Raw genomic sequence first — 12,872 nt, forward strand, 5'->3', positions numbered from 1 at the left:
AGGAGTGCAATGCCGGGGAGTGATGAAGCACGCAGGAGAGCAGCGTCGCAAGAAGATGGGAGGCGCCGGACCTGGACCTGCAACACCCATCGGACCAGATCGCCCTGCAGGTGAGTATAAGAAAACTTATTTTTCTTCACTTGCATGTTGGATCGGGGGCTTATCTACAGCATTATATGATGTTGTAGATAAGCCAGGAAAGGCCGTGGCAACATCTTATAGGAGCCAAAACAGGTGAAAGGTTCCCTTTAATGTACACACAGGCTACAGACAACCTCTTCATCAGGACGAAAACTTAACCTTGGGTTTTCATTCTGATGAAGAGGTTGTGTGTAGCCTCGAAACATGTGACACTGTAAACCTGTGCATTAAACTTTCTTGAGTTTTAATCTGTATTGAGTCTTCATCAGCAGAACATTGAATAGCACATCCATCCAATTCCATATCGCTCTTCGTATCTCCGTGACCGGAGTCTTGCAGCAGCAGATATTACATGCCTATGAAATGTTGCCTCAGTGCATCCTTACCAGGTGTGTTCTGCCTTCCTCCACGTATGATGCTGTGTGGATTCCAGCATACGGCTAAACCCTTCATCCACTTCCCAGTAAAAAGACTGTATGGATTCTTGAATCAATATTTATTGAGATGATGATGTGAATTTGGTAACAGTGAACAACAATGGTGCATGATAACGGGTAAAAACTACAAAGATATAGACAGTATATTAGTGCTGGTAGATAACAAAACAACAGCAATAATACAGGGTGCTATTACATCAGTAACAGGAGTATTACAGAGGTTGAGCAATACAACACATAAATGCAGTTTAGAGGGATATCGAAAGCAAACTTAGGCTGCAAGCATTGCACTACCCTAAACAAAAATGCAACTACACTTAGGTCCATATATATTTGGACAGAGACAACATTTTTCTAATTTTGGTTACAACATTTTTCTAATTTTGGTTCTAGACATTACCACAATGAATTTTAAACAAAACAATTCAGATGCAGTTGAAGATCAGACTTTCAGCTTTCATTTGAGGGTATCCACATTAAAATTGGATGAAGGGTTTAGGAGTTTCAGCTCCTTAACATGTGGCAAGGGACCAAAAGTAATTGGACAATTGACTCCAAGGCTATTTCATGGACAGGTGTGGGCAATCCCTTCGTTATGTCATTCTCAATTAAGCAGATAAAAGGCCTGGAGTTGATTTGAGGTGTGGTGCTTGCATTTGGAAGGTTTTGCTGTGAAGGAAACCAGCGGTGAAAGGAGCTCTCCATGCAGGTGAAACAAGCTATCCTTAAGCTGCAAAAACAGAAAAAACCCATCCGAGAAATTGCTACAGCATTAGGAGTGGCAAAATCTACAGTTTGGTATATCCTGAGAAAGAAAGAAAGCAATGGTGAACTCATCAATGCAAAAAGACCTGGGCGCCCACGGAAGACAACAGTGGTGGATGATCGCAGAATAATCTCCATGGTGAAGAGAAACCCCTTTGTGGTAATTGCAGGTACGCAGGATGCAGTGACGAGTCGCGAGACAATTTGGTGCTTTCTATATTAACGTTTATAAGACTAAAGGAACTTTCCTCAGTCATGGCTTGATCACCAAAAGGGGTAACACGGGTTGCCCTCGCAGGGACTCTAAAACAAGCAAACACAAACGGGTACAAGACGACTACTTCCGGCAATAGCCGGTCACTATAGGGCCGCGGTATGGCCGACTACGGGTCCGTAAATACACAGTCAACTTAGCCGTCCAGATGTCCCTCGCCATTCGGAATGGTGGTCTTTCGGCGCAGTAGTCGCTGGGCCCAGATGCTGAGAAGTTGGCGAAGTCTTCGCGCGCTCTGGCGCGCTGATGACACTGAAGCCCCACAGGCCCCGGCGGAGTCCTTGGACGGGTGGGCCGCAGTCCCTGGACTGGGGAAAGCGGCAGCGATGTAGGGTGGTGAATCACAGACCACCTACGTAGCTAACGGCTGCGACGGGGAGTCGGTGGCCAGCAGAGCCTCGGCCCCGGAGCGGGACGGTGGTGGTCGGCGGCGGCACTGTACTTGCCATGGCCACTGGTGAGAGCAGGGTGGCTGCGGGTGGTGGGGAACAGGCCGCAGCCGCGGACTGGGGCGAGATTGCAGAGGCCACGGGCGACCACGGGTAGGCTGGAGCGAGATGGCAGCGGCCGCGGGCGACCGCGGGTAGGCCGCCGCCGCGGGCTGAGGTGAGGTGGCATTGGCCGTAGGTCGAACTGGGGCCGTGGTGGCCGTGGGCTGGAGCGGGGCAGCAAATGTCGGATGATCGCCCTGGCGCCGTCCCTCAGGAGTCCTCAGTCGGCATCTTCCCTGCCACTGGTAGGTCGCTCTTTCTTGCAGTCGCTCCCACGGTCTCCTGCTGCCTCTGTCCCGGTCTGCTGACTCATCGTCCTGGGGATTCCCCGCCTCCTTTATACTGGTCCCTCCCCCAGCCCATCTGTCTGTCACAACGCTCCGTCCTCGAACTCTGTCCCCCGGGGACAGTTTCCCCCGGCCGGAACCCAGATGACGGCTGCCTTGGTTCTAGCCCGGACACTCGACGGGGGCCTTTCCTCCCACACTCCCCCACCCTGTATGCTCACCAGTCCTCGGGTGAGGGTTTTCGTAGACTCGGGTTAGTTTTTTGGGACGACAGTCCTTGTCGCCATACAAACTGGTCCTGTTTGTAACGTTCAGGGGGCTTGCCAGCTGTTGACTGCTCAGAGCGTTGAAGCTCGGGTGTAGTGGAGTCTTCTGGGGTGGTGGAGGGTGGTCGCATAGTTGGTTCTGGTGGAATTCCCAGGTCGATTGTCGACGGGGAAGTCCTCTTCGTCATCCAGGTCCCAGACCATGGGCGGGGGGTCGGGGACCTGGAGGGTCGGTTTGAGCCATGAGGGATCGATAGACGTACAAGGCCGTAACATGTTACGGTGCACAACCCGAGTGAGGGGCGCGTTGCTTCCTTCAGATTGTATTTCATACACAGGCCCGTCAGGGCTTATTCGGCGCAACACTCGGTATGGGTTAATCTCCCACCGTGGTTCTAACTTGTTTTGGTGACGTTGATCAAGTACGAGTACTCGATCCCCAGTCTGAAAGTCAATGGGCGGGGGGCAGTGCTCCCCCTTGGTGTTCTAGATCCTGGAGCTTTGTATGGACGATACGGTGGAGGGTCTGCAGCTGGTGCCAGTGGTTGCGAACCCACGAGGATACCCTGGTCCAGGGTTGGGGCTCCTCCGGGTTTAATTCCACTTCCGTAATTCCTTTGCCTTCCCGGCCGAACAGCAATGAGTAGGGGGTGTAACCAGTCACTCGATGCACCCGATTGCTATATATCCACACCAGCTCGGGGATATATTCACCAGGGTGCGCAGCATTTGGATTAGCGTGCGATTGAATCGTTCGCAGGCTCCGTTTCCCTATGGGTGGTACGGCGTAGTCCGCGATTTATCGATACCGTAATGATGGTGTAGCTCTTCCATGACTTTTCCAAGGAAGCACGCTCCTTGTTCTGAATGTATTCGTTGTGGACAGCCATACACTTGAATAAAGTTCTTACAAATCGTATAGGCGGCAGACTCCGCTGTTTGGTCTCGAGTGGGGAAGGGGCGTGGTCTGGAGCTAGATGGAGTAAGACGTCTGGCTTAGAGCTCCTGCAGCATTCTGCAAAAGCGACTAAAAAAAAGCAACTTTCTAAGGACTACAACATCCTAAAAGCTTTCCCTAAGGATTCTTCATCATCTGAGGATTAAGAAGACATCTCTTAAGCCTGATTTCATCAAATTGGAAGAGTGTATAAGACAGGCCTTCAGTGTCTGGTAAGCTGGGGCCTCCAGCTTGCTGCATAACTCAGCGTTTTACACTCCCACGGCTGGAAACAATGGTGAGGTCTGGTCCCTTTTCATAATCCACAGGGCTTGGAGGATTGGATATCCCTTTGACAGCTGAACTAACAAGATTAAGAGGTGGAAGATAAAGCCTAAGTTGGAGCTAATTGGATTACTCTAATTGGATTAACACACTAGCAGAGGGAAGTGGTGGCTGTTGATTGACAGTGGATCTCTTCTCTCCCTAATTTGTGGTAAGAGGCTCTGAGTGCGCTGTGGACTGTGGCTGGAGGTTGTCTCCTCTTTATCATCCCTAGTTTGCAAAAGAGAAGACTGAGAGGAGACTTAATAGCTGTCTACAAATATCTAAAGGGCTGTCACATTGTGGAAGTATCAACTTTATTCTCATTTGCACAAAGAAAGACTAGAAGCAATGGGATGAAACTGAATGGGAGGAGACACAGATTAGATATTAGAAAAAACTTTTTGACAGTTAGAGTGATCAATGAGTGGAACAAGCTGCCACGAGAAGTGGTGAGTTCTCCTTCAATGGAAGTCTTCAAACAGAGGCTGGACAGACATCTGACTGGGATGATTTAGCGAATCCTGCTTTGAGCAGGGGGTTGGACCAGATGGCCCAGGAGGTCCCTTCCAACTCTACGATTCTATGATTCCTATTAGCTGGTCTGGAGATACAATTGCAGGACGGAGGATTGTTGTCCGGAGGCGGCTGGAGATCTTCAGTAACGGTGAGGAGCCGCGGGTGTGGATTAGCGGCGGCCAAATTTTGTGGATAACCCGTTGTTGACTGTGCTTGGAGTACGCTGCATTTGGAGTTGAATCTTCTGTCATGCTTTGCCGGATCTTCGAGGAACAGCAAGGACTCCGAGACTTTGAACATAAGAGGATTTGGTGGCGATAGGAGCCGCGGCTGGAATTGTGGCTTTGTGGCTGGAATTGTGGCAGCTTCTGTCTTAAAGAAATTGTGAGTTCCAGTCAGCTGCATTCTATCGGTGAGGGTGAGCTCCAGCTGGGAGAGGGAGAGCCCTGTCGATCTATAGGCTCCTTTTTGAAATTTTTACATCTGGTTATTGCTCCCCTCCCTGAACCGGACTGGGAAGCCTTTTGAAATTATAAGAGCTAATGTGGTATGCTGATTAGAAGAACTAGGTTGTACTAGGATATTTTAAGTGCTGATAATTAACAACTTTCTTCCTGTTTTATTTAATATAGAACTCCGAGATTCTGTAAGAAATTTTTTAAGGTATAAATGTCTGCTGCTGTCTAACATATAGGAAGTAGTGAATAAGATTAAGGGAGGTGGTGGTGCCTAGTAGCAGATCCCTATTATTAATCATTAGTGATTAGTAAACTCGGTTGATTGTCTCTGCTGACACAGATTTAATTGGCTTATTGTGTGGGTCTGGAAACTCTGGATACCCTCACCTCTTTATTTAAGCTTCAGTGCTGCAGAGCCTATAATTGGGATTGACGGACAGATATAAAAGTAACATATAGGATAAGAATTAGAGTCAAAGTTTAATCTAAAGCTGCTTAGAATTTCTATTACTTATAAATCCTTCAATTCCTAGGGTTAGGGTGCTCTTTTGGGGAAATTTGTATTGGTTCAGTTGCATTAAAGAGATATTTCCTATTAAGACCATACAATACTCTGGGGAACCTAAGTTCTTGGCCTGTAGCTCCGCAAATTTACTGACTATTTATTGATATTATTATAATCTGAATAAAATGAGTCAGAAAAACACTAAATTGAAACAACAAAAAGATAAACCTGTATCAATAAAAGATACTACTAGATCAGATGAGGTCATACTTGTAAGTCCTCCCTCTATCCCACAGCCTCCTAGAATTTCAATAAACAAAAAGGAGGATGTTAACACTTTATTGTTAAAAGAGCTTGACAATAAACAAACTGAAATGGATACTTCTAATCCTCCCATGGCAGTTAAAAGGAAGCAGAACAAAATAGGAGGTAAAGCTGTTTTGTCAGACTCCGAGGAGGAGTTTTACGAGGCCTCTCCTGCTCAGAGCCCAGATAAAACTAGACCAAGGCTGGAGAAAGATACCTTTTTGGAGGATACGAATTCCAGCACAGATTTCACTGGAGCTCAAGCCCTGGGAGGGGGGGGGACTCAGAGAAATCCCTGAGAGACTTAATTATTGCTATGGATAGGAAAATTGATGTTAATGCTAATAAACAAACTAATCTCTTACAAGCTAATCTTAAGGCTATAAATTCTAGACTTAATATAAATGACAAAAAAATTGAGGTCCTTGAAAAGACTTCAGTTTCTTTACAAAAAGATCAAACAAATACGCAGAAAGAAGTTCAGTTCTTGCGTAGTAAAGTAGCTGACTTAGAGGATCGTAGTAGGAGAAACAATGTTAAGGTGCGGGGCATTTCAGAGAAAATTACTCAGGCCAATCTCCAAAATTATATGAAAGAATTACTAGTTAAAATTTTTCCGTCAATCCCGGATTTAGAGTTGATGATAGAATACACAGACTCCCCAGACCTGGATTTATTTCACCTGAACTTCCTAGGATACAATTTTAAGATTTCACTTTTTTTCCACAAAGGAAAAACTCTTAAATTATCTTAAAACTAATAAACAATTTCCTCATCCTTATGATAATTTAAAAATATATGCAGATCTATCAAAGGATACAATTCAATTAAGGAAGAATTTCAATGAAGTCACCACATTGCTTCGTAAAAGAGGAATATTATATCGTTGGGGTTTCCCAGTTAAGCTTCTAGTTAATCATGGAGGGAAAATCGTCTCGATTCCAACTGCTCAAGAGGGGATGTCCTTTCTTGCTTCTTTAGATAAAAGAGCAGAATCACCCGGATGAGTTTGATGACTTTATATGTTGTGTCATGTTAATATGCAGAAGATTTGCAGAAGTATCACGAACTTTCCCATTTTAGGAAGTTTATCTGCAAGTTGCAGATTCTTCCTCTTTTTTTTACTTGCAGTTAATTGTTTATTGTAAGGTTTATGGTTAAAATAGTTTCATTAAATGTAAGGGGATTGAATAGTCCGATTTAAAAGATATTTAACATGGAGGGAGATAAAAAACAGTAAGGCAGACATAATTTGCCTTCAGGAGGTGAAGCTAGCTAGAGATGGTCACCCTAAAATAGAAAATAAAAATTTCCCATTTTTGTTTAAATCATTACATGAAAAGAAAAAGGCAGGAGTACTCACTTTAATAAAGAATTCCATAGCATTTGAGTGTATTGATCAGTACTCAGACCCGGAGGGAAGATACTTGATACTGGTCTGCCTGATTGAAAATCAACTCACTACTCTAGTTAACATCTATGCACCTAATAATGGTCAAATGAGGTTTTTTAATAGTTTAGACAAGAAAATTCAGGAGATTAAAAAAGGAACTTTAATCTTAGCCAGAGATTTCAATATTGTCCCAGATGGATTGATAGACTCTACCTCACCCTCTAGAACCTCATTTCCGGAATTGAAAGATTGGCTACGTAGTCATGAATATCTTGACGTATTTCGGTGTCTGAACACCTCCTCACTGGAATATACCTTTTATTCGGATGCTCATAAAACGTTTTCCAGAATTGATTTGATTTTGACTGACTCACTCTCTATCTCCAGATTTAAAAAAATAGATATTCTCCCTAAATCCTTTTCGGATCACTCTCCTATTTTATGCGAAATCATGTTAGGGAGATTGGCAAGCCCTAGTTTCCTTTGGAAATGTAACCCTCTACTTTTACATAAACCAAATTTTAAAAAAGAAATCTTAACTGCCATTAATAATTACTTTATAGAAAATGATGTAGAAGGTATGTGCCCGTTCACTATATGGAATGCCCATAAAGTAGTATTGAGAGGGGTAATGACCCATATGGCATATTTAAATAAAAAACAAATTAAGGAAGAAATAGAGAAGATTCAATCAGACTTAAAAAAACAAAGAAGAAGCCCAGCAAAAATTAGCTTTCCCTTCTCCTGAGATACATTTAGACATCCTCAAATTGAGAATTAAGTTAAGATCGGCTTTATTTGGCGAGTACAAAAATTTTGCACGAATCATGAAGTCTAATTACTACTCCTCGTATAATAAGCCAACTAGACTCATGGCTCAAAAATTTAAAATGAGCAGAGTTAAGAAAAGAATTCATAAAATCAAACATCAGGGTTTAGTCTTGGAACATCCAAAAGACATTGTAAATACGTTTGCTGAATATTACTCGTCTCTATGCAGCTTAAATTCTAATCAAGATATATTACAACCTACTAAGACGGACATTAATAAATTTCTCTCCTGTTTAGATCTTCCTAAAATTTCAGAAATACAGTCATCTAGTCTTGATGCTCCCTTTACAGTCTCAGAGGTTTTGGAATCTATTAAAACCTTAAAAACTAAAAAGTCTCCTGGTCCTGACGGCTTCTCTATTGAATATTATTTGATTTTTTCAGAAATATTGGCCCCTTATTTAACCCGGATATTTAATAAAGCTTCCTCAGTTGGGGAGTTCCCTATGGAAATGCTTCAGGCTACTATATCATTAATTCCTAAACCCAAGGGAGATTTAGATTTAGTTAAAAACTACAGACCCATTTCATTAACTAACACTGACGTTAAAATATTTTCTAAAATAATAGCAATGCGACTAAAAAAAATTCTACCAACTATTGTTCATAGAGATCAGCTGGGGTTTATAGGAGGCCGTCAGACCAGTGATGGAACTAGGAGGATTTTTAATTTGATTAATAATATTAAAATAAATAAAATTCCATCCCTGCTTCTGGCTCTTGATGCCGAAAAGGCATTCGATAGGGTCAACTGGGATTTCCTCACTGCAACTTTAGTTAAATTTGGATTTAGTTCGCAAACTATAAAAATGATTATGGCATTATATTCTTCTCCATCCGCTAAAATATTTGCAAATAACCACTTATCTAAACAGGTGAATATTACCAACGGCACTAGACAAGGTTGCCCTCTATCACCGTTGCTATTTGCATTGTTAATGGAACCGTTAGCGGAGACGATTAGAAATTCTCAGAAGGTTCAGGGTATACAAATAGGGAAAAATCAATACAAAATTTGTTTATTTGCGGATGACATTATCTTAAGTTTGTCTGATCCTTTAAGTTCAATTAATGCAGTACTTCCAATATTTGAGGAATTCTCAAAAATCTCATATTATAAAATAAATGAGACAAAATCTAAAATATTAGACTTTTATATGAATAAAGATACTATTTCCCTAATAAAGCAAATTACTAGGTTTGAATGGGAGAAGGAATCGATCCAGTACCTTGGTATCTCCATTACTAGGGACTTTGCTAAAACTGTTGAGCTGAATATACAAAATCTAATAAAAACTACCCAAACCGAATTAAACTCTCATGCAAAATTTGAAATTTCATGGATAGGAAGAATAGTATTATTTAAGCTTTTTTTGCTTCCAAAAATTCTATATGTATTTAGGGCTATACCATTGGTTATTCCTCTTAAATATTTGAGGAGATTACAATTGATAGTAAACAAATTTGTATCTAATCAGAAAAGAGCTAGGGTTGCATTCAACACTTTATCTAAAAAGAAAGTAGAGGGTGGTTTAGCGTTATCAAATCTAACCAATTATTATTATACAAATCTAATTAAGCAGTCAGTATTCTGGTTTAAAAATGAAAATGAGCCAATCTGGGCAATTATTGAAAAACACTCCAATAGAGGTTTACCGCTTCCGGAATTGATCTTGAATTTTTTAATAGCTTCCAGCCCCATTTCATATACCTCCCCAACGATCCGAGCTACATTAAATGCATGGAGAAATTTGGCCAAACCGTATGTATGTACAAATAGAGGTTATAAATATCAACAATTTAAAAATGTTACTTTGAGGGTTTTTGGTATGATGATAAAAAAAGAAGTCCCAGATACCTGGAAAAAGCTTAATATTGTCAAAGTTGGTGACTTATTTGATGGAAGGCGTTTTATTGGTCTTGATATACTTAAAAATCAGCATAAATTTAACTCCCACGATTTTGAGTATTTTGCATTGTTAAAAAAAATATTCTTAAAATTATGAAAAAGAAGACGTTAATTACAGAACCAACCTCAATGCTCCTATGTAATCCAGATAACAAAATTTATTGGTTATCGAGGAATATTTATGATTCCTTGGTTCCAAACACGAATACAGAAAAAACGCTATACATGGTTAATTGGGAGAAAGACCTAAATATTACAATTACTCAAGATCAATAGGAAAAAGCCTTTAAGGCAACATATTCTTCAAACATTTGCGCCTCCCTACATGAATCATATTACAAATTAGCCTCTAGATGGTACTACACCCCTTTAAAACTTGCAAATATTTTTCCGGGTAAATCTCCAGAATGTTGGAGAGATTGTGGATTAACGGGTAGCTTATTACATTTGTTCTGGGAGTGCCCCAAAATCAGGCCATTATGGTTAGAAATTGAGAAGGTTATCAGTAAAATCATGAACCATAATATTATCTTGACCCCACAAATGGCTTTACTCACATTAGATCTCGATGATATTCAACCTTCTCATAAGTCAGTAATTATTCACGTGCTCCTCATAACCAAAAATGCAATAGCAAAATTTTGGAAAGAAGAAACAATTCCTGAGATTAGAGGCATTCTTGATAGAATGACACTACATGAATCATATGAAAAAAGCCACGCTATAGCTAATAATTATTATCCTGCATATGTTAAAAGATGGAAACCATGGTCTAACTTCATCTCCGATATGTCAACTTCATATTCTCTCTCCTAAATAAGGTTTTGATATGTTTATATATACTCCTATATTGTTTAGCGACTCACTCCCTAACTGCAAAAATAATTCTATTTAATACTGTTAAGTATGATTATTCTTATTGTATGTCTCTATAATAACACAAAGTAAAGTATTACTGTTAATTATACCTATTCTTTCCTAGTTTCCCTCCCCTTTTCCTTCCTTCCTTATTTCCTCTGTATGTTTTAACTCCACATGTAATATGATACTGTAATATTACTGTTATAGTGAAAAATTTAATAAAAATATTTGAAAATGGTCTCGAGTGGGGGTGACCACGGCGAACTTGGTGAAATGGTCCACCATAATGAGACAATGTTCATATCCCTGATAGGCAGGACCTATGGTCAGATAGTCCACTGTAAGAAGCTCCAGAGGGGCTGATGTTACAATAGTTTTCACCGGGGCTCGTTGCGCGGGGGGTTTAGTGAGCTCGTACGAGCGGCAGGTTCGGCAATCTTCTTCTACAGCAGTGTGTAAGCGTGGGTGGTATGCTATCTGCTGCAACCATTGTAAAGTCTTTTGAGCCCCAAAATGAGCCCCCTTCTCATGGGCTTCCCGGGCCAGTTGGTTGAGATGGGTTCCTGGCACGATCACCTGCCATATCGTAGCTGACGTGGTTCATGACATGGCTTTTCGATATAAAAGTCCCTTTAAGATGATTAGTCTTTCCCACTGGCGCAACATTAGCAACATATCTTGGGTCAAAGCCTGTCTCTGTGAGCCCGTGGGCAATTTACCGGTGGCCACCCATCGGCGCAGGAGTCCAACTTCTGTATCTTCCTGTTGCTGCTGAATCCATTGTCACGGGGCTGTTCCAGCAAGCCCTCCTAGGAGCCCCGGATGAGGCACTTCCTGCGTGTTGACTGTAGGCGCGGTGATGGTGAGGGCGAACGGCGTCTCGTTGTCTCGACTTCTTCCTGGGGTGGTGTGTCGGATTCTGGAGAGCGCGTCGGCGTACACGTTTTCAGCACCCCGTTTGTAGATGATCTTATACCTAAATTTGGCCATCCGAGCCACCCACCGCTGCTCTAGGGCCCCCAGTTTGGCATTCTCCAAATGGGCTAACAGGTTGTTATCGGTCCGCACTACTACTTTGGAGCCCACCAGGTACTCTGCGAATCGCTCCGTCATTGCCCACACTACCGCGAGGAGCTCGAGCTTAAAGGAGCTGTAATGTCCGGGTTACTGTCATGGTCACGTGTGGCTGGACACAGCGCCTCCAGCAGAGAGATTTAGATGACACGCGTGACCCTGGATACACCGCCTCCAGTTGGGCGAATTTAAATAATAAAACATGCAGCTGGATACGCCGCCTCCAACAGGCGAATTTTGGAAATACACGTATGTCTGGAAACCCCGCCTCCAGTAAGGCGAATTTAAACAATAAAAGGGAAAACCTGGGTAACAATAACAATGGTGGCCCAGCGATAGGGAGCGGGGAAGTGGAGACCTCCTGCACTCCCCTGAGTCAGTGTCTCTACACTCCTAACATTCCCTAGGCCGGTTCCGCACCGGGCGCCACTCAGGATACCTTTAAACCCTAGCTCGCCCTCCACCTACCTCTTTCTAGTGTAATGGCCGGTGCGGAAACTAATCCCACCACTGCACTAAAACACACACATAAGGAAAAGAGACAAAACAGGGAAACACTACTTAGCTTTGCTCTGTTGCTTACGCTCACCGCAACAGAGCCCACCACCTGCGTGCATCTTTTCCTCCAACCGGGTCCAACACCATAGTGCAGCCTTGGAGCAAACAGAGTCCACCACCTGCATGCAGCTGTCCAGAAATAGAGTCCAGCATATGAGTCCAGCTTTCCAGCAGAAGAGTCCAGCATCTTGAGTCCTGCTTTCCAGCAATCGAGTCCAGCATCATGAGTGCAGCTCTACAACATAGCTGCCACTCCACCAAGCCATGCAAGAACTCCTTGCTGACTCCATAGCTGCAACTCCACCAAGCCATGCCAGCCGTCCTCGCAAACACCATAGCTGCCACTCCAGGACTCTCACTGAGCTGCCCGGGACTCTCCTTCAGCTCCATCCTTCACCCAGGCTTGCTTGTAACTGAGGACTATCTGTCAGGAACACCGCACTGAGCTTACTCACTGAGCCAGTGCGCATGTCCTGAGTAAAGCGAACTGTGTTTAAAGATTCCTGTGGAGCGGGCAGCAGCCAAATAGGTGTGTA

At 42.9% G+C, this 12,872-nt stretch overlaps 1 protein-coding gene across 1 annotated transcript in view; it reads left to right on the forward strand.

The window, feature by feature from the left end:
• TRPM2 (transient receptor potential cation channel subfamily M member 2) overlaps positions 1-12,872 on the forward strand; it is a 1,217,227-nt gene that overhangs the window by 327,355 nt on the left and 877,000 nt on the right. The window lies entirely within an intron of this gene.

This window comes from Dendrobates tinctorius, unplaced genomic scaffold (genome assembly GCF_039654945.1).
Source record: "Dendrobates tinctorius isolate UK_male_01 unplaced genomic scaffold, ASM3965494v1 ptg000254l, whole genome shotgun sequence".
Lineage (NCBI taxonomy): Eukaryota > Metazoa > Chordata > Amphibia > Anura > Dendrobatidae > Dendrobates > Dendrobates tinctorius.